The sequence below is a fragment of the Dipodomys merriami genome, unplaced genomic scaffold, assembly GCF_024711535.1.
Source record: "Dipodomys merriami isolate MVZ:Mamm:240054 unplaced genomic scaffold, mDipMer1.0.p SCAF_4, whole genome shotgun sequence".
NCBI classification, from domain to species: Eukaryota; Metazoa; Chordata; class Mammalia; order Rodentia; family Heteromyidae; genus Dipodomys; species Dipodomys merriami.
Window position 1 is genome coordinate 65,810,133 of NW_027205603.1, and position 21,857 is coordinate 65,831,989.

Here is a 21,857-nt window from a genome sequence, read left to right on the forward strand (position 1 = left end):
GAAATGCCAAAAAGGAAAAAAGAGGAGAGGAAAAAGTAAGAATAAATTTTAATAACAAATTTTCTTTAACTGAAAAATAATTTTAAAATACCACTTCAACTTATTAACTGTCTAAAAAAATCCATTAGTGAAATAAGTGTTTAAAGTTTTGGGAGTGTATTTTATAATCACAACCCAGTTTTACCTAGCCACATTTCAGGTGCTCAAAAGCCACATGTGACCATATTGGACAGAGACAATACCCAGAAACACAGAAAACACATAAATAATCCAAATGAATGACTCTTGTGTGAGTCTAAAAAAGACTATAAAAGACTATAAAAAGGGCTATAAAAGAGATATACACTAGCCCTTAAGTTATCTTAAAGGGCAATGCTCAAGATCCCCAGTGAGAGTATGAAACTGTGCATAGTATTGAACCCTCTGTATCTGACAGCTAAGATGGCTACTAAGCAAGCCATGTGCAGGTTGTATATACAGTGTGAACACACTGGACAGAGACATGGTTCTTGTCCTGGGTAAGATCAGCAGAACAGTGTGTGATTTCATTATATAGCTCAGGATAGCAAGCCAATGACAACTTACCAGCTGTTAAATATATGGAATTTTAAATCAGAACTGACTTCAGGTAACTTAAAACAAGGATGGAGAAACTGCAGATAAGAAGAGACTACTGCAAGCCTGGCACCAGTGGATCATGCCTATAATCCGAGCTAGTTAGGAGGCTGAGATTTGAGGATAATAGTTCAAAGCCAACCTGGGGCAGGTATGTCCATGAGACTCTTTTCTACAATTAATAACCAGAAAAGCAGAAGTGGCACGGTGGCTCAAGTGGTAGAGTGTTTGCCTTGAGCTGAAGAGCTCAGGGACAGTGCCCAGGCCCATGACTAACCAGAGAGAGAGAGAAAGAGAAAGATAGATAGATAGATAGATAGAGAGAGAGAGAGAGAGAGAGAGAGAGAGAGACTACTGCAAAATAAAATATCTGAGTCTCTTCAAAGACTTACTTGTGTTTAAATTTAATAATTGAATATTGACATTCGTTAGGTTAAGAAATGTTATAGTCAGACTTACAGAGTCTAAGCTGATGTTGAGAAGCTGGGCCAGGCCAGGGGAGGTCTTGAAGGAAGAACTAGGAAGGATTTGGAGACAGGGTCTGAGACACAGAAATCACTGTGTCACTCAGCAACCACTTCCCTTCCCTATAGACAGAAACATAATGCTGTGTGTTTTTAGGAAAGATGAGTGAATCTTTAGCATCAAGAGGGTGAATTTTGATTATCATAAGACAATTAGAGCAACTTGATCTTACCATGAACTGTCTTAGGAAGAACAAAGATCCAATTCTGGATACTGAGACTTACACATAAAGGTTTTTAAGGCTGTGGTGGTGTTCTGAGAAGGGTTTCTTACCCTTACATTCTACCTGGTGGATTTGTTATTCTGTAAGCTAATTATGACATTTGGGGTTGCTATCTCTTCTTTTTAGCTCACAGTATCCTCAATAGGAAAAAGGAAGAATTAAGACAGTGCCCCAAGTACCTGTAGTAACCACAAGGTCTTTCCTTTATGCAGTGTTACTCAACGTCCTCACTGCCGAGAGTCTCAAGAAGAGGATGTATAGGTAAAATCTATGGATGAGAGGGGTCAACAAGAATTGCTCAGATTCTCTGCAGCAATGAACAAGCAATGGCTACAAGACTGCACTGGGCCAGTGTCAACATCGCCACTGTGTGGCAGCGAGAAGCAAGTGCAGGCTTGGCTAATAAGACCTCGGTCATGAAGGCTAGAATAGTGGAGTCAAAGCCATGTTTAAACTGAGCAAGCCCCAGAAACTCCTGAATTGGGGATGGATAAAGTCATGATAGAGATAGTTTTGTCTGCTAGTGGGGTATGTAGAATTTCTGAGGAATTAACTAAAAGTAAGGAAGATGGGATTTTACTTATACTTCATATATAGCGCACTTCTTACCAGCCAGTCTTCTTGCAAGACAGTCTTGTTAGGGCAGATTTTTCTAGTTAGAATCTGGCTCTATAAATATAAGGTGTCTTTGTTTTGTGATAATTAAATTATCCTGTAAGGTATTAGCTCTTACTCATGCCTGGCAATAAATTATGCTACAATCCTATGGCCATCTTTCCAATCAAGTACTGCTGATAATTTCTAGAAAGATTTACGTAGTCATAGACAACAATGACTACATCCTTAGTTTCTTATATGTCTGCCTTTCTTTAGGATTTTATTATGCTCATGAATAACATCTTTCTGAAAAGCCAAAAACATTTTGTGCTGCAATCCTTTTTCCTCTCCTATTTCCTGCTGATGCCATATCAATATTTGCACATTGCCACTCATTCCCTGTTTACCTAAGACAGCTTAGAGATTGTCCTCTACCTCTCATCAAATAACACTGTATTTTCCATTATTCAGTGCCACCTCCCATAACATTTCCATTTCAACAGAAAAACACCTTTCAAAAATCAAGTGCATGTGGTTCAAAAAGAAAATTAGTCAATTCAGAGTGTCATGATGTGTCATAATCTACTGTTGATTATTTTTGCACTGTCCATTCAATTTTCATTATCTCTTCAGAAGTGAATACAAAGTTTGTCTTGACCTCAGAGGGCCTATGAAGCAACTGCTACAGCTTCCGAGAGAGTTTGCCATGTCCAGTCCTTGAGATTTCTTTTTCCAAAGAAAGAAGAAGGACAAAAAGAAAAAAGGTTGGTTCACCCTGAGTATCCCACATTCCACGGCTCTAAAACATTTCTTTCCCTCCCTTCCTCCCTTCCTTCCTTTCTTTCTTGCTTGCTTGCTTTCTTGCTTGCTTGCTTTCTTGCTTTCTTTCATTTTGTCAGTCATGGGGCCTGAACTCTGGGCCTGGGTGCTATCCCTCAGCTCTTCAGTTCAAGGCTACTGCTCTACCACTTGAGCCACAGCGCCACTTCTGGCTTTTTCTGCTTATGTGGTATTGAGGAATTGAACACAGGGCCTCATGCGTGCAAAGCAAGCACTCTACCACTGAGCCACCTTCCCAGCCCAAACATTTCATTTTCTTTGTTGTTGTTGTTTATTTTAGTACTGGGGCTTGAACTCAGGGCCTTGTGCTCTTGCTTAACTTTTTCACTCAAGGCTGATGCTCTACCACTTGAGCCACACCTCCATTCTGGCTTTTCACTGGTTAACTGGAGATAAGAGTCTCTCAGATTTATCTTCCAGGGCTGGCTTTGAATCATGATCCTCTGATATCAGCCTCCTGAGTAGCTAGAATTACAGGTGTGAGCTACCCGTGCCTGGCTTGAGGTCTCATTTTTCCATGAAGTATTTTTTCACATGTCCTTCTCTATCACTCCATATTTATTGTAGTGTTTCCCTTTCTGAATCCTCGCAATTATTCATTCTGAAGCATTCCTTGCTGTCTAGCAGACTCCCAGGAAGCAGCAGGTTTCCATTATATGCGGGGTGTGTGTGTGAATGGGAGCATTATTTCTTGTTTGCACTTGCATGTGTGTTGTCTAACTAGTCTCCCCACAAAGTTATCACAAAGGTTAATTTTCAGAACTCACATCTCTCTAGCCTCCTTCCTTATTTGCAAGCACCAGTATCTCCCCATTGTTTTCAATGTCAAGTCTAAATCCTCCTGCTGACTTTACCAATCTGCTCCAGCCTAATTTTTCCCCCACTAGGCAAGCCTGAGCTCTCCTCCTCCCCACCTCGCCTCCAGCTATGTCTTGAGGCCTGATGCCACTATACAAAGGCCCAGGCTCCTTCCTGACATAGCCTGAAACAACTACCTGTCTCCACTGACAAATTATTATTGAGCACGTTCTAGGTATCAAACTCTATCTTGAGCTTTTTCTATAACATTCTAGCTTTTCTTTGAATCACCCCAAATAAATGAAAGGTGTTCATTCAGTTAGTAGCTTGTTCACTTAGTTAATAGGAAAACCAGGATCTAACTGCAAGTGTAGTCTGCTACCAGGTACCAGATGATTTTGGCTGGAGCTCAGCATCCATCTACACCTGTGGGCATGTCTGACTGAGCATGCACCCCTTGAATTTCACAGCTCTACCATCGAGTTTACTGCATTGAAACTAAGTTGCTGTTTACAGATGAGTTCCTGCCTGGACAGTGAACACTTCAATAGCAGGAGTAGTTTTTACATATCTGTGTCCAACACAGTACTGACACACAGGGTATACAGTATTTTTGGCTTTTTATTTTATTTTATGTAATTTAATTGGAATCCATGTATCTAATACATGCAATAGAAAAAAAAAGCTCAATCCAGATTTCAATTGCAAAGTTGAATCACAGGTAGATTTCAGATTCCAGTGGCCAAGTTAGCTAACAAGGAAGCTAAAACTATGTATCTATCTCCAACCTATTTTTCAAATATTTCTGATTCACTTATAGGAATCTGGCCTTGTAATATTTGTGGCAACCACCTGCAATTTGACCAGCTGAGTGAATAAGAGCACATTTCCATCTCTTCAATGACAGCATTGCTTAATCCGCAATGCCTCCTGGAAACAAAAGAGGCCTTCATAAAATGAAACAGTAGTGAATGTTGATAATGAGGAAGTTTAACAACAGAGTGTCCTGCTGCTTGATACAGTGATTTCTCCTAGCCAATGACTAGGAGAAATGTTTACACGGGTCCTCTTTCCTAAGCCTAGGTCACATGGCAGACAGGTGGTTAGATCAAGAATTTAGGGAGAGTGAGGGAGAAGGGAGGGGAAAGGGAGAGAGAGTAAAGATGGAAAGGGGGGGGGAAAGTAGTAGAAAAGGGAAAAGGAGGGAAGTGGAGAAAGGAGGAAGAGGAGAAGAAGGAGGAGGAAGGGAGGAGAAGGAGGAAGAGGAAAGAGGAGAAGGAGGGAGAAGGAAAGAAGATGAGGAAGAAGAAGAAAAAGAACAAGAGGAAGAGGAGGAAGAAGAGGGAGGAGGAAGAGGAGAAGACTACCATCACAGGGACTTGACTTTAATCTCCTAATATATGGGTGGGCAAACTGTAGGCTGTGTAAGAAGGAAAGGTGTCATATTATTTTCTAGAAGGAGCTCTCATCTGAATTTAAAGTAGGTCTCCAGAGTGTTTGGGGGTACTTGCCTGTTCTCTTAGTAGGGGAGCAGTGTTTCCCTTTACTATTCTTACTTCAATTTGGCCATATAAAAGCTAACATTTCAGATGTCCAGATTGATTTCCAAGGAGCTAGAGTCACTTGCTCTGTGTGGAAAATGTAAAAATGCACAGCTGCCCCTAGAGTTTCACCTGGGCAGTCATCTCTGGTGCTCAGAGAGGTGCAGGTGTCTGATCTTGATGAAGCAATGCCCTGCACTTATCCTCCCTTAGAGTTCACTTTCAGGGCAGCCAAGCTTGCTTTTCCATGAAGAGGCTCCCAAGGCCACACCAGATTCCCAGGGGGTGGGGTTAAGGCAAGATAGTAGCCAATGAACAAGCTGACCTGCAGGTAAGGCTCCAGTCCCAGAGCCTGGTTTTGACTTGATTCTCTAAGGCCTCCTGACTGATAATACACAGATGAAGCCTGGTTAGAGAACACCCCACCCCATCTCTCCAAGCAGAACACCTCAGATATTGACAATCTGACATGCCAAGAACACAGAGCCTGAATTTTCCATTCCTCCCACACTGCCGCTTGGCTGGCCTGACTAGCAGCGGGTTTTATTTTTACAATGCTTATCACTCTGCAGCCTTACCTCCTGGCCAGTGGGCTCCAAGGCAGCTGGAAACAAGAGCCAGCTGGGGGCCCAGCTGAGTTGCAGCCACTTAGAGCCTCCCACACTGGGAAGAAGGAAAGGATTGGCCAAAGGCCATCCTGCTAACTATTCTGGGAAGGCCAGATGACAGCATGGGGGTGGGGGAGGACATCCCTTCATCCTAAAGTCAATGTAAACTGACATCTGGGGGTAGTGGGGTGTGGCCAACATGCTGGGGGAGTATATGGCTGTCTAACCCACATGCAGCCAACTCCTGATTTTTCAACTCCTAAAAGGCTAATTCAGATACATGGAGAAAGGCCAGGTTGCATTCATGAAATTTCCAGAAACACAGAGCCTGGGCTGTTTCTTTCAAGAACCACAGAGCAGCTCAACTTTCTCCTAAGCACAACTTCTCACACCTGAGACAAGGCCCTCCCCTCTGCCACGAGACCTATATGGAGTTGTTTCTATCCAAAGGGCACATGAAGCTCCCATGCTGCAAACATTTGTGCTCATGAATATGAAAATCATCACCCTTTTATTCTCTTGTTTATCTTATTTTATTTAGCAGCTTGGCCTATCTTCAAAGGCATCCCAGAGATAAACCCAAGGCCTGGTCAGGGCAGATCATCATAAATCTCAAGTTGGTGGAGAGCAGACATGGAGTTGACCCTTTATAGCTTGAAGCTGGTGTACTAGCCCCTTCTTCCTGGGAGCTGTGAAAAGTTTGAACAGATGTTCAGAGTCGGGGGAGGGGGGGGAGGATGGCTTTACTGCCGCTCTATTTACTTCCTCCAGCAGGATTCATTTTCATTTCCTCATGGACAGGGAGAGAACAATTCTACCCGCTTGGCTGCTACCTGAGGGAGGGGCAGCCTCGGATCCTGGTTCCCACGAAGCCTGATGTAGTTAAGAAAGGAATGTGGTATGCCCTGAATCCACACTTAGCTCTGTCTCCTAGTTCCGAAATTAGGTCAGCGAATTTGCTAGAGCAGTCTTCTAATCTCCCCATGCAGTAATGGGGAAGGCCAACGCTGGAGCAGCAGCAGCGCCCCCCTCCCCCTCCCGCTTTAGTCAGTCTGTTTGATGCGGCCACCTTACTGCAGACGCCTCTTCTGCTCAGGAGGGCAAATGCTGGTGCGTGGAGGGCCTCTCTGCCCAATGCCGTGGTCCTGTGACATTTACTTTCCTGTAGTATTTACCCTGGGATTGAACAGTGTTTGTTTGCGGCATTATAAGAAAAACTCCCTACAAAAATCTCTTGGATGAACACATAGTGAACAAATCACCCAATCACAAATATTGATTGAGAACTTAAAATGTTTAAGGTATAGGCAATCTAAAATCCAACCCTGCCCTCGAAGACCTTGGTATTGAGTTGGGAGGTGACAGAGCTATTTGCAGATATGGCTAAGCAGGGATGTGTTCCCTCTGGTTATTTTCACCTTCTTCTTTTTCAGTAAAAGCAGCAGTCCCTGACCTGGGCCTTGTGGTGATTTTCAGCTTATTGTAAGCATGACCATGTGACAAGACTCTGGCCAATTGGATACAAGTGGAAGTGAGATGTAACACCTCCAGGTCATATTCTTAACAGGAAGCCACCTACTCCTTTCTCCTCTTCCCCCATCTCAGGGTTTAGAATTTATATGTGGGAGTATGCATCAGATTCTACCATCTGATAAGAGCTGCACAGTAGGGGATGACAGGGCAAAACAAACAAACAAACAAACATGGAAGGAGTGTGACTTGGATAACCATGAGGGCACAAACTCTCCTCCCTTTATTGCTTATCATAGGACAAGGAGGTGAATGGGATGGAAAGAGCCCTTCTCTCTTGTATAAGCCAACATTACTTTATTAGAGCAGCCGCATCAAAATGTAATAAATCTGTATGCACTTCCCCCAAACAGACTGGACATTTCTGGTTGTTTCCATATTTCCCCAGTGGCAACATGGAGGGCTGCCCTCCCCCCATACATCCTAGCATGCACTTCATATTTGTGGTCTATAACACAGAGAATAAAAATTTCATTTTGCTATTGTGGGATAATGTTATTATATATATATTTTTTTTTCTTTTAAAGGATATAAGGATTAACTTATCTTAAAAAAAAACAAAAACAAAAAACTCCAAAGTGATGTCTGGCTTGGTTTCATTAAGAGTTTTGTTTTGGTTTTGGCAAGAAAAACTTACCATTAATCTATTATTGCATTAATCTATTATTGTCTGAAAAATAAAGATCTTTCAAAGCAAGGAGATTTTTATCAGATGAGAGAAAGGCATAGAGAGAAGATTTAGAGGACAACTTAGTCTATGGCCAAGCACAATCATATAAAGTATCAAGAGGCTGTAGACATTGCTAACCAGACAAGCAAGATCTACTTTTAATAAACAATGGAAATCGAGGCCCAATAAGAGTACCATGTAAATGTGCCAAATGTCGGTACGTCTTGCTTAGAACAGCCCGTTAAGGATTGCTCTAGAACAGATTCACTGTGTGACCTTGTCAAATCAATAAATCTATTCAAGACCCAACCTACCCATCTCTACAATGGCAATTCATCTAGGACATATTTACTTCATGTGTCCTACATTTATTGCCTAGATTCTGTCCTAGGCACTCTACCTAATGAAGGCAGAAAAATATGCATGGTATTAGGGAAAGGTAATAAGTACTATGGATAAAAATTAGAGCAAAGGAGGCAAGGAGTACGATTGGCAGTGATTGTAAGCATAGCTTTCCTTCAGGCAGTAGATAGATGAAAGTAACAGGATTTCCTGACAGGTTGTGTAATGAGATGTTAGAAGAAGAGAGGGAGGTGCCGAGAATGACTCCAGAATCTGGCTTAGGCTCAAATCAGTAGGATGCAGTTGCCAACCAATAGAAAGGGAAAGTGCACATTGAATGAATTTTGTCCAAAACATCAAAAGTCCAATGTCTGGACTTGCTATGCTTGATGGTTATGTGTCAACTTGGCTGAGCCATAGGATGCCAGAGTGTGTTCATGAGAGTGTCATGAGGGTGTTTCTGGATAGGATTCACACTGGAATTAGAATGCCTCTTTCAATAATCGAAGGACTGAACAGAACAAAAATCTGACCACATCCTTTTTTCCCCAGCTGCTTTCCAACTAGAATTCCCCCCTCTCCCCCCCACACACATACACACTTCTTTTAGACTTGAATTGAAACACTGGCTCTCAAACTAGTCTTTGGACTAGATCTGCCTCCTCCGCTCTCCGGGAATTTAGCTTTCTGACCTACCCAACAAATCTTGGGACCCATCATTGTCACAAGAGCCAATTCCTTAGATCAAGTCTCTCTGTCTCTGACTCTGTTTCTCTGTCTCTGACTGTTTCTCTCTCTGATTATATCCATATGTATCCACAACATCTCTAGAGAACCTTGATTTAAAGAGTCGTGTTTGGGATCCCTATTAGGTACTAAGTGGAGAAACAAGTAGGGTGCTGGATGAGTCTGGAATTTGAAACTGGGCTCAAAGGCTGATAATATATAGTTGGGGGAAAAAAACTGTTCACGCCATAAACTGAGTGGGCTCATGGGCGGAGAAATGGATGGATGTTGGTAGAAAAGAGAAATGATGACTTAGCCACTAAGATTGCTGGAGCGCCTAGTAATCAAGGATCTGAGCTGCAGAGACTTTCAAGAAGCAGCCACTGATGTAGAGGAAACCAAGGAAGCATGGTGTCATAAAGCCAAAGGGACAATCACACGAAGGAGGTGGGAAGTGATTTCCTCTATAACATGTTGCTGATTAGTCACTATCACTGGTAACTGCCAAAGCAATGCAGTGGCCACCGTAACTTTACCAAGAAAAGTATCTGTTGGAGATGTGGGGCACACACCTGTAATCCTAGCTACTCAGGAGGCAAAGTAGGAAGATCATGAGATTGAGGCCAGACTGGGAAAAGTTAGTAAGACTCTCTTTCTAGATAAAATATTAACAGAAGGGTTGAGAGAATAGTTCATTTTTGGTAGAGTATTTGCTTAGCAAGTATGAGGCCCCGGGTTCAATCCTCAGTACTACAAAACAGAACAAACAAGTATCACTGAAGAAGAGAGGTCAAAGCCCCACTGGAGTGGTTAAGAACAAATATAAGGGAGGGGATGTCAGTCCTCTTTGGGAGCCTTTTGCTCCAATGGGGTAAAGGGTAGTCCTCAGCAAGGGGAGGCATCAAGAGAAACTCTGTGTGTGTGTGTGTGTGTGTGTGTGTGTGTGTGTGTGTGTGTGTGTGTATGTGTGTGTGTATGTGTGTGTGTGTGTGTTCTTATTTTTTTTGAAGGAGTTGCTCAGCACATGTTAATAATATCATTAGCTGCCATTTCTGGAACATGTTGTTGTGGTGGCAGGTGCTTCACATATGACACCAATTTAATCCTAATGCTTTTGCAATGCCTGAGCTAATACCACTGTGCAAGGCAACAGATGTAAGAGAAAGTGAGCGATTCACAAAGCCACACTCAGTAAGTGGCTGCACAGCAATTCAAACCCAGGTGTTCTGACTGGAACCCAGGACTCTCCTTCACAATATATCCCTTTCCTCTACCACAGAGCCCACCTCCTGCAGGGAGATGCCACTGATCTCTGCCTCAGGAGTAGCCAGAGTTACAGGTGTGAACACTGTAGAAGGTGTGAACCTTCTATTCTTAGTGAAAAGTAACATTCTCTTGGACTCTTTCTGTATGCCCAGAATAAGGTTTGGTTATCAAGCTCATGAAAACTTGCACTTGCACATGGGAACATATTGGAGGGAGACGCAAGGCTGGGGATCTTCGGAAGGGTCTTCAGAACCCAATGTTACTATGGAGATTGGAGATACTGACTCCTCACTCCCGGGGCTTGCAACAGGATGCAAGTGAAGAGTTCAGGGATACTCCCTCTATGAAACATAGGGCACTCTGGACACAGCCATTTCAATCAGTCCCAGACTGAGCTGAAATGAAGATGAAGAACTCATTTCAAACAGTAGCCCAGGGATATTTTTCTTAGCATAGATCTCTCTCCCTCAACAGCCTCCTGCTTCTTTCTTCTGCAATGCAGCACAGCCTCATTTCCCCTGTCGTCCTTGCAGAACCTGTGCAGTTATTGTGAAGGTTTCCCTCCCCTCCCAGAGCCACATATGTGGCTAGTCATAGCAGAGAACACATATAACGTTGACTCTCCTGTTATCTCACCTAACATCTTAGTTAGGTTGTTTGTAACTTTATCTGAGCCTGCTTTAATCTGGATCTGGATGACTCCAAAGGACCACATGTCTAAAGCTCGAGAGCTAGCCTGTTGGGCGACTGGGAGGTGATGAAGCCTTTGGGAGACAGACCCTGTCATGGGCAGTACTCTCCTAGAAGATGGTTTGGGGGAACCAACCCCCTTCCTCTTGCTGTCTTTGCTTCCTGGATGCCATGAGGTGAACTGCTCCTCCATTTGCACTCCTGCCATGATGTTCTGCTTCACTACAGGGCCAAGTGACCATGGACTGAAACCTCTGAAACCATGAGCCAAAATAACCCTTTCCTCATTTCAGGCTGATTCTCCCTGGTGTTTTTGTCACAGAACACAAATCCCAGACACATTAGAGCTTGATTAGCAAATGTATACATATGCATATATATGTATATATATGGACATATATATGTATTCCATGTGTTATATAGATATCAGTAATCTCAACTTACAAATTGAATATAAATTTTAAAAAATATTTTGTTGTTGATGGTGATCATGGGACTGGAACTCAGGGCCTGGGCACTGTTCCTGAGCTCTTTTGCTCAAGGCTAATGTTCTACCACTTTGAGCCATAGCACCACTTCCGGTTTTCTGGTACTTCATTGGAGATAAGAGTCTCACAGACTTTCCTTCCTGCCCAGGCTGGCTCTGAACCATGATCTTCAGATTTCAACCTCCTGAGTAGCTAGGATTACAGGCATGAGTCACTGGCACCTAGGTTTAAGTAAATGGAACTAAAACTTTCATCCATTTCCATAGGAATTTTGAAAAAAATATGTATACATAAGCATACACACATTACTATTTAATTTTTAAGAAATCTCAAGTAAGTAATATATGTAGTCTTTATTTTACTACTTATAGACATCTTTCCATTTGTGTAATGGCTCTTGCTTTATTCCTGATATTATTTATTTAGCCTTTGCTTTTCCTCCCATCAGGTATAGAAAGCTAGAGCTGATAGACAAGCAGATGTGGTTTGGATTTCTGGCTCCTTTACAAGCATCGATTTGGCCAGCTACTTAGACTTTCACAGTTTTAGTTTTGTCATTTTAAAAGTGCAGACCACAGAAGAATGATTAGAATTGTAATGGTAAATTATAAAATATATTTTAGGTACTTAACATTTATACTGACTGACATGCAGTAAATATTCAATAAACATCAGTGGTTTTGGAAGGTAGTATCCACATGGTCCAAATATGAACATAAATAAAACAACATGAGGAGAAGTTCTTTAAAATCAAGACTTAAGATGACAATATAGTAGATTATGGAGATAAATCTGAAGCTATACTCTGAGATGAGATGGTATTATTCATTATTTAGCAGTAAATGACTAAGGAGTATTATCCATTGCTTATGAGTGAGTTAGGTGATTATTTTACAAGCTTTCTATATGACAGTGGATGAGATGTTGGCCCTAGCTAGCAAGGCTGAGGGAAATGCCTGTGGATTCAGCTAGTCTGGAGTCTCTCCTTCAGATCTGACCCTCTTCTTTTACTATGCTGGCTAGGTCATAATCCACTCCATTCCATGTTGAGATTTGCCTGCCCACCAATACTTACTCTCAGACTACACATCTCAAATGCTGCAAGTTCAATGTGAGTTCAGGATTCCATTTTCCTTATATGGTGCTGATGGTGTTAACTGGGGCATGACTTTCTTCTTTGGTCTTAGCTTTTTCTGCTTTGCTGTAGCAGCCTTACTTTTTTAGTGTTTGGAGAATGAACAGGCCTGTTGTAAGTCCCTACTTAATTGAGCAGCAACTTTATTTGTAACACATCATACTCCCCACACATACATACATATTTGTGTGTGTATCTATATTGTTGTTATTGTTGTTGCTGAGGATCAATGCCCCATGTATGCTAGGCAAGCATTATACCATCAAGCCACACTGTCAGCCCTGTGCTCTCTTTATTATCCTAGTTTGATAGCAATTTTGCAAGTTATAACCTCTATCTTGTAGATACAGAAGCTGAAACAGAACAAAGACCAGGAACTTCTTTGATGTTACATGTACAGGAAGGGGCCCATTTAGCATTTGAATTGCTTCATGCTGGAGCTCAATCATCCATGATACCATCTGTTGATTCTGTGCAGTGGGCTATGTGTCACATTTGCAAGACTTTGGTGGAAAGTCAATCGATTTGATACCCATTGGAAGATTCCTTTGTACAGGGCAGATTCCACAGTACATGTGGGCCTTATTCCCAGAGGACATCTTGCTTCAGGATGGCATGTATAGTCCACATCTTCAGGTTCTAGCCGTAAGTAATTGCTTCTGATTCCCAGGGAGCCCAACTAGAAAACTGATTAGAAAAAGTAAGATAATTCATGTATAATGACTGTGCCTCTGATGGGTAGAATCATGGCTCTCCAATTGCTGAAACCTGTGACTGTGTTGCCTTGTATGGCAGAAATGATTTTATGGAGGTGAGGAAGTTAAGACTCTGAAGGTGGGAAGGTTAGTGTGAGTTATCCAGGTGTGTCTAGTAGTATATAAGTATTTGTAGGAGGGAGGTAGGAATGCTGGAGCGAGGACATCCATGCCATAGGGAAGCAGTTTGAGGAGTAGGTCATGAACTGAAGACAGGCAGGCTGACACTAAAAGCCAGAAAGGTCAAATTACACTTTCTCCCTTAGAACTCCCTTAGGAAGGAAGTTCTGCTGATGTATTTTAGGCTTCTGACTTCTATACCTGTAAGATCATCACTTTGTTGTTTCTAGGCCACTAAACTTACGTTGACTTGTTATAGCAGCAATTGGAAATAAATACATGTCTACGATCTCAAGTACCCTAACAAGTGAAAGTTTTATGCCTAGCATATTTAAGTTCATAAGATTATTGTTTCAGGCTGGGAAGGTGGCTTAGTGGTAGAGCACTTGCCTTGCACGCATGAGGCCCTGGGTTCGATTCCTCAGGACCACATAAGCAGGAAAAAAAAGCCAGAAGTGGTGCTGTGGCTCAAGTGGTAGAGCGCTAGCCTTGAGCTGAAGAGCTGAGGGACAGTGCCCAGGCCCAGAGTTCAGGCCCCACAGCCGGACATCCCCCCCTACCCCCCGAAAAAAAAAAGATTATTGTTTCCTTGTATTTCAAACCATTAGTGGTATTCTGATTGGGTTCTCCCTTTTCATAAAGTAAATAAATTATGTATATGACCTTTGAGCTTTTAAGTAAACATACTCTTGGTATTTTCAAAACTTAATAGTGGAAGGCTATTTTTCTTCCCTTGAAAAGCTACCTGTTCCTGAATCTGTACCCAATTCAGTCTGACCTCAGCTTTAAAAGCTGAGATACTTTTTCTTCTTTTTAAATTTTATTTTATTGTAAAGATGCTGTACAGAGGGTTCCAGTTACATCAGTAAGGTAATGGGGACATTTCTTGTTGAACATTGTTACCCACTCCATTGTTGTTCTCCCCCTCCCTTTTTTTTCTGAGACTGAGACTTGAACTTGCTACCTGACACTTTATGCTCATTGGCTGGTGCCTTACCACCTGAGCCATGCTTCCAACTCGAACAGCTGAGATACTTTCATGAACTTTATATGATACTTTTATCTGAGCTACTTATGAACATTTTCAATCACCAGCTCAATTGTATAATGGTTTAAAACTGTTCCTAATTTTGATTCTAATAAGTGATTTGAAAGAAAGCATGTCCCTGTTTATATACATATATAAATTTAGAAACACTGTGAAATTTCAAACAAATTTAGCCACCGAGATGGGGGAAGTGGAATCAGATAACCCAATTAACAAAGGCTGAGTGCTTGCATTCACAGGACTTTGGAAAATGCTGGCCAGGCCTTGCTGAAGAAAGGGCAGAAAAGCACTGATGGGAGACCCAGCGGCCTGGGAGCAGCATTTGAACAGAAAGAAAGATCATTAACAGATTGATGAGGCTGCTATTGTTCTGGACATTGAGCATGAAGGACAAGAGTCCTATAGTTTCAGAAAGATTCCCAACATCGCCATTACTATTTGAATAAGCCAGGCAATATCAGACCCAGAAATGCATCTTTTTTGGCTGTATATTTACGGCAAAGAACAGTGAACTTCAGAAAACCTGCTGTGTGTTCCTAGGCTCTCCAACTGAGCATCAAAATAATCAATGATTTCCTGCAGAAACTAGACTTTAGAATAGTTAAAGGCACATTGGTTGGTTACTCTTTAGAAATGAATTATTATTCAGCTCAAAACAGCTGAATATGCCTGGCATATGAGATCAGCTCCCTTAAAGAAATCGAATATAGAGGTCAATGTTATAGTCATTAGCCAAAGTTAGTATAAATATTATTCTCTCCTTCAGATGTACCCCCATTACCTAAGGTCTCCCTATAAACAGACTTTTACTCTCTGGTGGTAACAATTTACACTGAATAATGATTAAAAATGACAGATTCATTATGCAAACTCTTTGTTGGCTCCCTGCAAAGAATCAGGCTGGCAAGTAGTTGCTATTTTTTTACCAGGAAAAAAAAAGTCAGAGCGAGTGACTTGTCTGTGTGTGCCAGCTGTCATCTGGGACAACCCGGACTCTTGACACACTTGGCAAACAGATGAACTTCCAAGTCTCTTCTCTCTCAAGGCAGAGTAGACCAAACCACAGTCCAGATTGCCCAGAAGCTAGAATTTCAAATAATTTTCAACATGGTGATTTGTTTAATCTGAAACTAAATGTGCTTTAATCCTTACACTGTTTATCTCTTGCTTTTTAAAAAGCACATAAAACTTTAGACTGTATTCTGATTCAGGCTTAAAAAAATATAATCACAGCTGGGCATTAGTGGCCTCTGCCTGTAATCCTAGCTACTCAGGAGCCTGAGATCTGAGGACTGCAGTTTGAAACCAGCCCAGGAAGGAAAGTCCATGACATCCTTATTTCCAATTAACCACCAAAAATCTGGAAGCGGACCTGTGGTGCAAGTGGTAGAGTGGTAGCCTTGAGAAAAAAGCTAAGGGACAGCACTCAGGCCCTGAGTTCAAGCCCCAATACCAGCACAAATATATACATATTTGTGTATATATATATGCATATATATATGCATATGTATACATATACAGGATTATAAATAGTTATTTATATGTATCTATATATGTACATATGTGTATATATGTATATATAACTAGTCTATTATGCATGATCATTGTCTATACAATAATTCCTCAAAAATAGCTTGCAATGCACAGTTAGGAAAAATTAACTACTTTCTTGTCATTAAATTTGCAATTTTGATGCAAGTCCCAATTCTTCCTCAAAATCACGTATTTTTCTTTCTACCTAACTTTATCCAAAAATGAAAAGTGAACTCTTGCAGGGTAGGAACAGAATGATGGATCCCATAAATGTGTACAGCTCCCACTTGTGGCAGTGCTCTGGTTAAAGCCATGCTCAGTGCGACCTTCAGAAAAGGCCTTTGGCTGGACGCCGGTGGCTCACGCCTGTAATCCTAGCTACTCAGGAGGCTGAGATCTGAGGATCCCCGTTCAAAGCCAGCACGGGAAGGAAACTCCGTGAGACTCTTACCTCCAATAAACCACTAGAAAATCAGAAATGGTGCTGTGGCTCAAGTGGTAGAGTGCTCGCCTTGAGCTGAAGAGCGCAGGGACAGCACCCAAGCCCAGAGTTCAAGCCCCATGACCAACAAAAAAAAAAAAGAAAAAAGAAAAGGCCTTTGGCAGAGTCCACTCTAGTATCATGGTATCTCCAGACCATCATGCTCTCAGGGAGGTAGGTGGGCCAAATTCCCACAAAAATTCATCATTTCTTGGATAGTATAGATGAATAGTATACTATAGAATAAAAGCCTTAGTATAGTATCCAAGAGAAGCTTTCCTTATTTGGAAACTTGCTTTAAATAAGCACTATCTACTCTAAACCAGTCAAAGAAAACAACAGACCATTGTTGTTCTCTCTTTTCTGTTATCCTTGGAAATGTGTTGTTATGAAGCATGCATAGGGGTAGGGTCAACCCTTACCACCAAGTGCCTCCATCTTTATGAAGGTTCCTACTAGATGCAGAACATCAATGCTGCCCCTGAATGGCTAAAGGAATCATTAGGCTTATATTTTACATTCGAAGAGAGTTTAATTTTGGCAAATGACCTCCACAATTGTTTAGAAATGAGACAGAAAGGATTATTATGAGGCTATTTCAGATAGAAGAGAAAAGCAGTGCACTAATTTAAGACAACTCACTCCTCCTACTTCTGAGATCTATACAAAAGAACCCGAGAAAGCATTTTCCCTTAATAAGTATGTACTTCAGTGCCTAGATATACCCAAGGCACTATCTATGGCACAATTGGAGTGTGGGATGAACAGACATCCCATTCATCCAATGGATATTCCACAGGCATGGTTTGAGTCACAACTTTGTGCCAGAGAAAATGTGAATGAGACAGTGCAAGTTGCCAGGCCTGAGTGTGGAGACCCGGGAATGAGGCCAAGTCCCATCAAGGTCTCTACTCATCCTTGAGAAGTGAAGAAGAAACCTGTAGGTAGACAGGGTCTGATATGGCAAAACAGCCGTAAGACTTGGAGGTTCTTAGTCAGAAAGGGTTCCATGGTTATTCTCACTGTATCTTCCTCTTAGTACCTGCCACTGTGAGTCAGTACATCTCCCCTGATTTAACAGCCCACATCAATATCTCACAGGTCACCTGCAGGAATACTACCCCTGAGCATAGCACCCATGTGTGGTTGTATTCCTGAGGTGGAGGAAGAATTCCCAGCATCCCTCTCTCCTCAGTCTGGGCAGCATACCATCCCCCAAGTTTATTCTCTCCCTGCTCCTCTGCCAGAAAGATCTATTTTTACTAGAGTTGAAACGGTAAGCTATTCTTTTCAACTGCTCTACCAGTCACAAAATGCTTTAACTCAATCTAAATAAAGGGATGTGTCTCTAAATGGCTCCCTAGATAGAGGCTGTAGTGGCAGGATGGTGAAAATTTTTGGAGAAGACTGCTGGGTCAGATTGGGACCTTAGCATCTCAGGAGCACCTGCTTGCTTTGCTCAGATCAATGTCCTTAGACATCTTGGTGCACAAACATCCCCTAGGAAGCCTCATTTACACTGAAAAGAAAAGACCCACACACAGGCTTCACTGTAGATCTAGTGAATCAAAATCTCTCATAGGAAGACTCTAGCAGTGGCCTTTTACTAAAGCTCTCCAGGTGGTTCCTACGTGACTAAAGCTGAATATTCCTTTCCTCAACATAGGACCAGTTATATAAACAGAACTCATTTTCTAAATCTGGTTTATGTACATGCCTCTGGGACTGATGAAAGATGACAAATGTGCTGAGTCAGAGGAGGGAAGAAATTTAAGGATCCTGGATCTGACTTAGATTACCATGTGCTCTTGGGGTGCAATGAATTTCCTTGAGATTTGTTTTTCTCATCGAGTAAGGAGAGATTCATACTAATGTGTCTCAAAAGTGGGCAATGAGAAATGAGTGATTCTAATGGTCAAGGAGTATTGCTTAGGCAAAGTGAAGAAAAAAATGCTGCTATGACAAGTGAGAGGATTTGAATAATTAGCCTACTAAATATTGCCAAGAAATACCTAATTAATTATAAATAGAGAAAAAACAAGTGAAAGGCAATGAATCATATAGCACAAACTCACTAATTCCCTATCTATATGGCTGATACCCTCTTCTCATGCAAACAAATTTCCTTGGAGGCAACAGGGGAATACAAATCAAAATAAAATGATTCAATGTCTTGACGTTTCTATGCCATGCATCCAACAAAACCAATGTTGACTTTATTGATCAACTGTTTCCTGAAAACAAATGTAACCCAACTTAAAAAAAGTAGTGGAGACCCCACAATGAAAACCATAACTGAAGAAGTAGACTCCCACTTTCCAAAGCTTTCTAGAAACAGGAACTCCTCTTAGTTGTGTTTGATTAACTTAATACCCTGGAGGAGAAAAGAAACTAATCCAAAACAAGGATGCAAGTCTGAAGTGATCAGGTAAACTAGTGAAGAAATGGGATTTAGTATTTGAAACTCTTAACAGTAATTCATGTGTTATTTGAAAGGTGATTATGCCACAGATCTAGAAAGAGCTGTAAGAGAAAGAGACATATTTGGGTTGCGAGGTTCAACTTTTAGCTCCTGCAAGTCACACCTCATCCATCTCACAAGTGATGGAAGGTACAGAATTAAGGTGGAGCCGCTTGGCACTGGATGTGAGGAAGCTACTACAGCACATCTGTCTTGCTGGCTGGATTCTCCCCTGCTATACAGATCACTTAGGTTAGTCTCCTTTGGGTAAGAACCACTCAACACAAACGTTCAGTGTTTCCACTGTAAGCTTAATGCTAAACTAGGCTTTCTTAGTGAGGCAAAGAACATACAACATGCTCCCTGTTTTTTACTGACCAAAGATCCAAGTTTCATATTCTTTATTCTTTGGGCAGCCATCCATCCATACTTCAAGATTTATATTGGTTCTGTCAGGAATTGTATGAATTGACCCCAACAAAAATAAGAAACTTGTTCAGAGTTGTGTTCTGGATATGATAGCGATTCAGGTAGGTAACTTCTTACTGACAGGTTATCTTCCTGGAACCAGGGGAATATATCCAGAATAGAGATTTTCATAATAGATAGGCCATCATATTGGGATAGAGTGTGATAGTGACTTACCAACTTACTGCTCTCTAAAGGCAAGATTTGCCTTTAAGGTCTAAAGCAGTCCTTATGTTCTAGGTCTAATTCTTATGTGATGCACTGAACAACCACCTGGTTGGCTGAAAGTCCTGTCTTGGTGCTTGGCAATCTGTCTCTGTAGACTGACAAAGTTAGGAGGCACAGTGGATCTCAAAATTTCATTGGTGCAAATTAAGAATCACGGAGCCTCACAACTCAAGAAGCTGAGATCTAAGAATTGCTATTTGAAACCAGCTAAAGCAGACAAATCTGTAAGACTCTTACCTCCAATTAACCATCAAAAAAGCCAGAAATGGTGTGGGTGGTGTGAGTCAAGTAATAGAGTACCAGCCATCAGTGAAACAAAAACAAGTAAACAGACCCCAAAAGAGTCCATAAAGAAAGTTTTATAAAGCAGCAGATTCCATGGATTGTCTCTGTACATTCTGAACTTCTGAATTTCGCCTCTGTAAGCTGTGTCTCTCAACAATACCTCTGTGATTCTCACTCCAACCTCCAGAGGATCATGCAATGAGACCTCAGACATTTCCTTTCAGGCTCCTGGGAAGATTCCAGCCAAGAGCCAGTGCAAGTCAGCTCAGATTGGCTCTCTTCTCCACTGACCCAGCAGCTCTGGGCTCAGCAACCTGTGGACCTTAGATTCTGTTCCTCTGCCACTCTCGGGCAATTATTTTCTCCTGGTGCTTCCTGCTCCCACTCCAGTACAGGCTGCTGGGAATGTACCTCTGGATCCAGAGACTTTATACTGTTAACATTCCCAGGCCTCATTTTTCTGTAGGATACCCTGGCACTTCACCAATGCTTGCCAAGTCAGCTTCTGAGTCATACAACTGGGAATATCTTTTCATACTATTGTGCATCTAACCCCATACTACAGATTGGTCACACAATTTCATTCCTAAAATGTCAGCTGAGTTTGATGCTGAGAAATTGGGACAATCTTATGTTATGGGCAAATAAAAAGATACTACTCAGATGTCTTTAGTGACCTTCTAAATCCTGGGTGATAGGTGCAGTATGTGGTAGGATTGAAAATGGCTCAAAGGGAAACAGTGAATGGCCTGTGGTCAAAAGCAGAGAGCCCTGTAATTATCTGGGGGGAGGGGTGCTTTCCAACAAATGTGTTTCTAAAATCTACCTCCAGGCAAACGCACTGTCTCCTTTAATATTTCCTTCACTCCTTTGACAAATAGTTATTGAGCATTTACTCTGTAGACAAAATAATAAAAAAAATTAATTTTAATTAACCAGGAAATGTGAAGCCAATTGCTTTTAACAACTAGTAGTTTTATTGAGTTATTAGAAATAGAAGGCAGGGCCCTCAGACCTCTGGGGAGGATTGTCAGGTAGTGATCAGGTAGTGAATGTCTATGAGGTAAACAGGTGAGCAGCAGAGCTCTACCATCTACCACTTGAGGGCTCTTGATTTACAAAAAAGACAACAAGAACCCAGGGGTGACTTGAAAGCTCCAGTCTAAGCTTTCTGTGGTTTTGCAATGTTCTTGTGAAGAGGTAGTTCAATATAACTAATACAACTCTATACAAGCGCAAGTAGATCCTTTTATGTAAATTTACAAAAAAGACTGAAATAGATTTTTGTTTTTGTTGGTCATGGGGCCTGAACTCGAGGCCTGGGCGCTGCCCCTCAGCTCTTCAGCTCAAGGCTAATACTCTACCACTTGAGCCACAGCGCCACTTCTGCTTTTTCTGCTTATGTGGTGCTGAGAAATTGAACCCAGAGCCTCATGCATGCAAGGCAAGCACTCTACCACTGAGCCACCTTCCCAGTCCCCTGGAATAGGTTTTTAAAATCTTATATAGAACCACAAAGAAGCTTTTACTGACACTGAATGCAGACATCAGCATGTCTGCTAAAAGAGAATAGCTCTCCTCAGACCTGCATTCTCTCATGGGCAACAGCTGGGAAACCTTGGAATCTCATTGCCATCATGGCTCACAGACACAAGATATTAGAGATTTTACCTAGATGAACTAATAATAATCAACAGCTTTGTGGAAATGACTCCTGCCAACCCTTTGAAAACATGCTCCACTTTGCCTTTGTGTCTTTTCTATATGGACTCTTCTTCATAAAACATCTTTTCCCAGAGCTTCACTTGACTAATAAGGAGCCCAATGGACACATTTTTAGCAAAGACAACAGGCCTGTTTCTAAGGTCAACACCAAGCTTGTTT

General features: G+C 41.7%; 1 protein-coding gene across 12 annotated transcripts in view; it reads right to left on the reverse strand.

Annotated features, from left to right (window-relative positions):
- Positions 1-21,857, reverse strand: part of Ncald (neurocalcin delta) — a 373,688-nt gene that overhangs the window by 46,387 nt on the left and 305,444 nt on the right. Inside the window, exon 1 of one of the 12 annotated variants that reach the window (XM_069991167.1) lies at positions 1,075-1,183. The exons of the other annotated variants lie outside the window; for them this stretch is intronic. The gene's annotated coding sequence lies outside the window, so the exon portion shown is untranslated. Of the gene's footprint in view, positions 1-1,074; positions 1,184-21,857 lie in introns of those variants that run through there. 12 annotated transcript variants of the gene reach the window in all.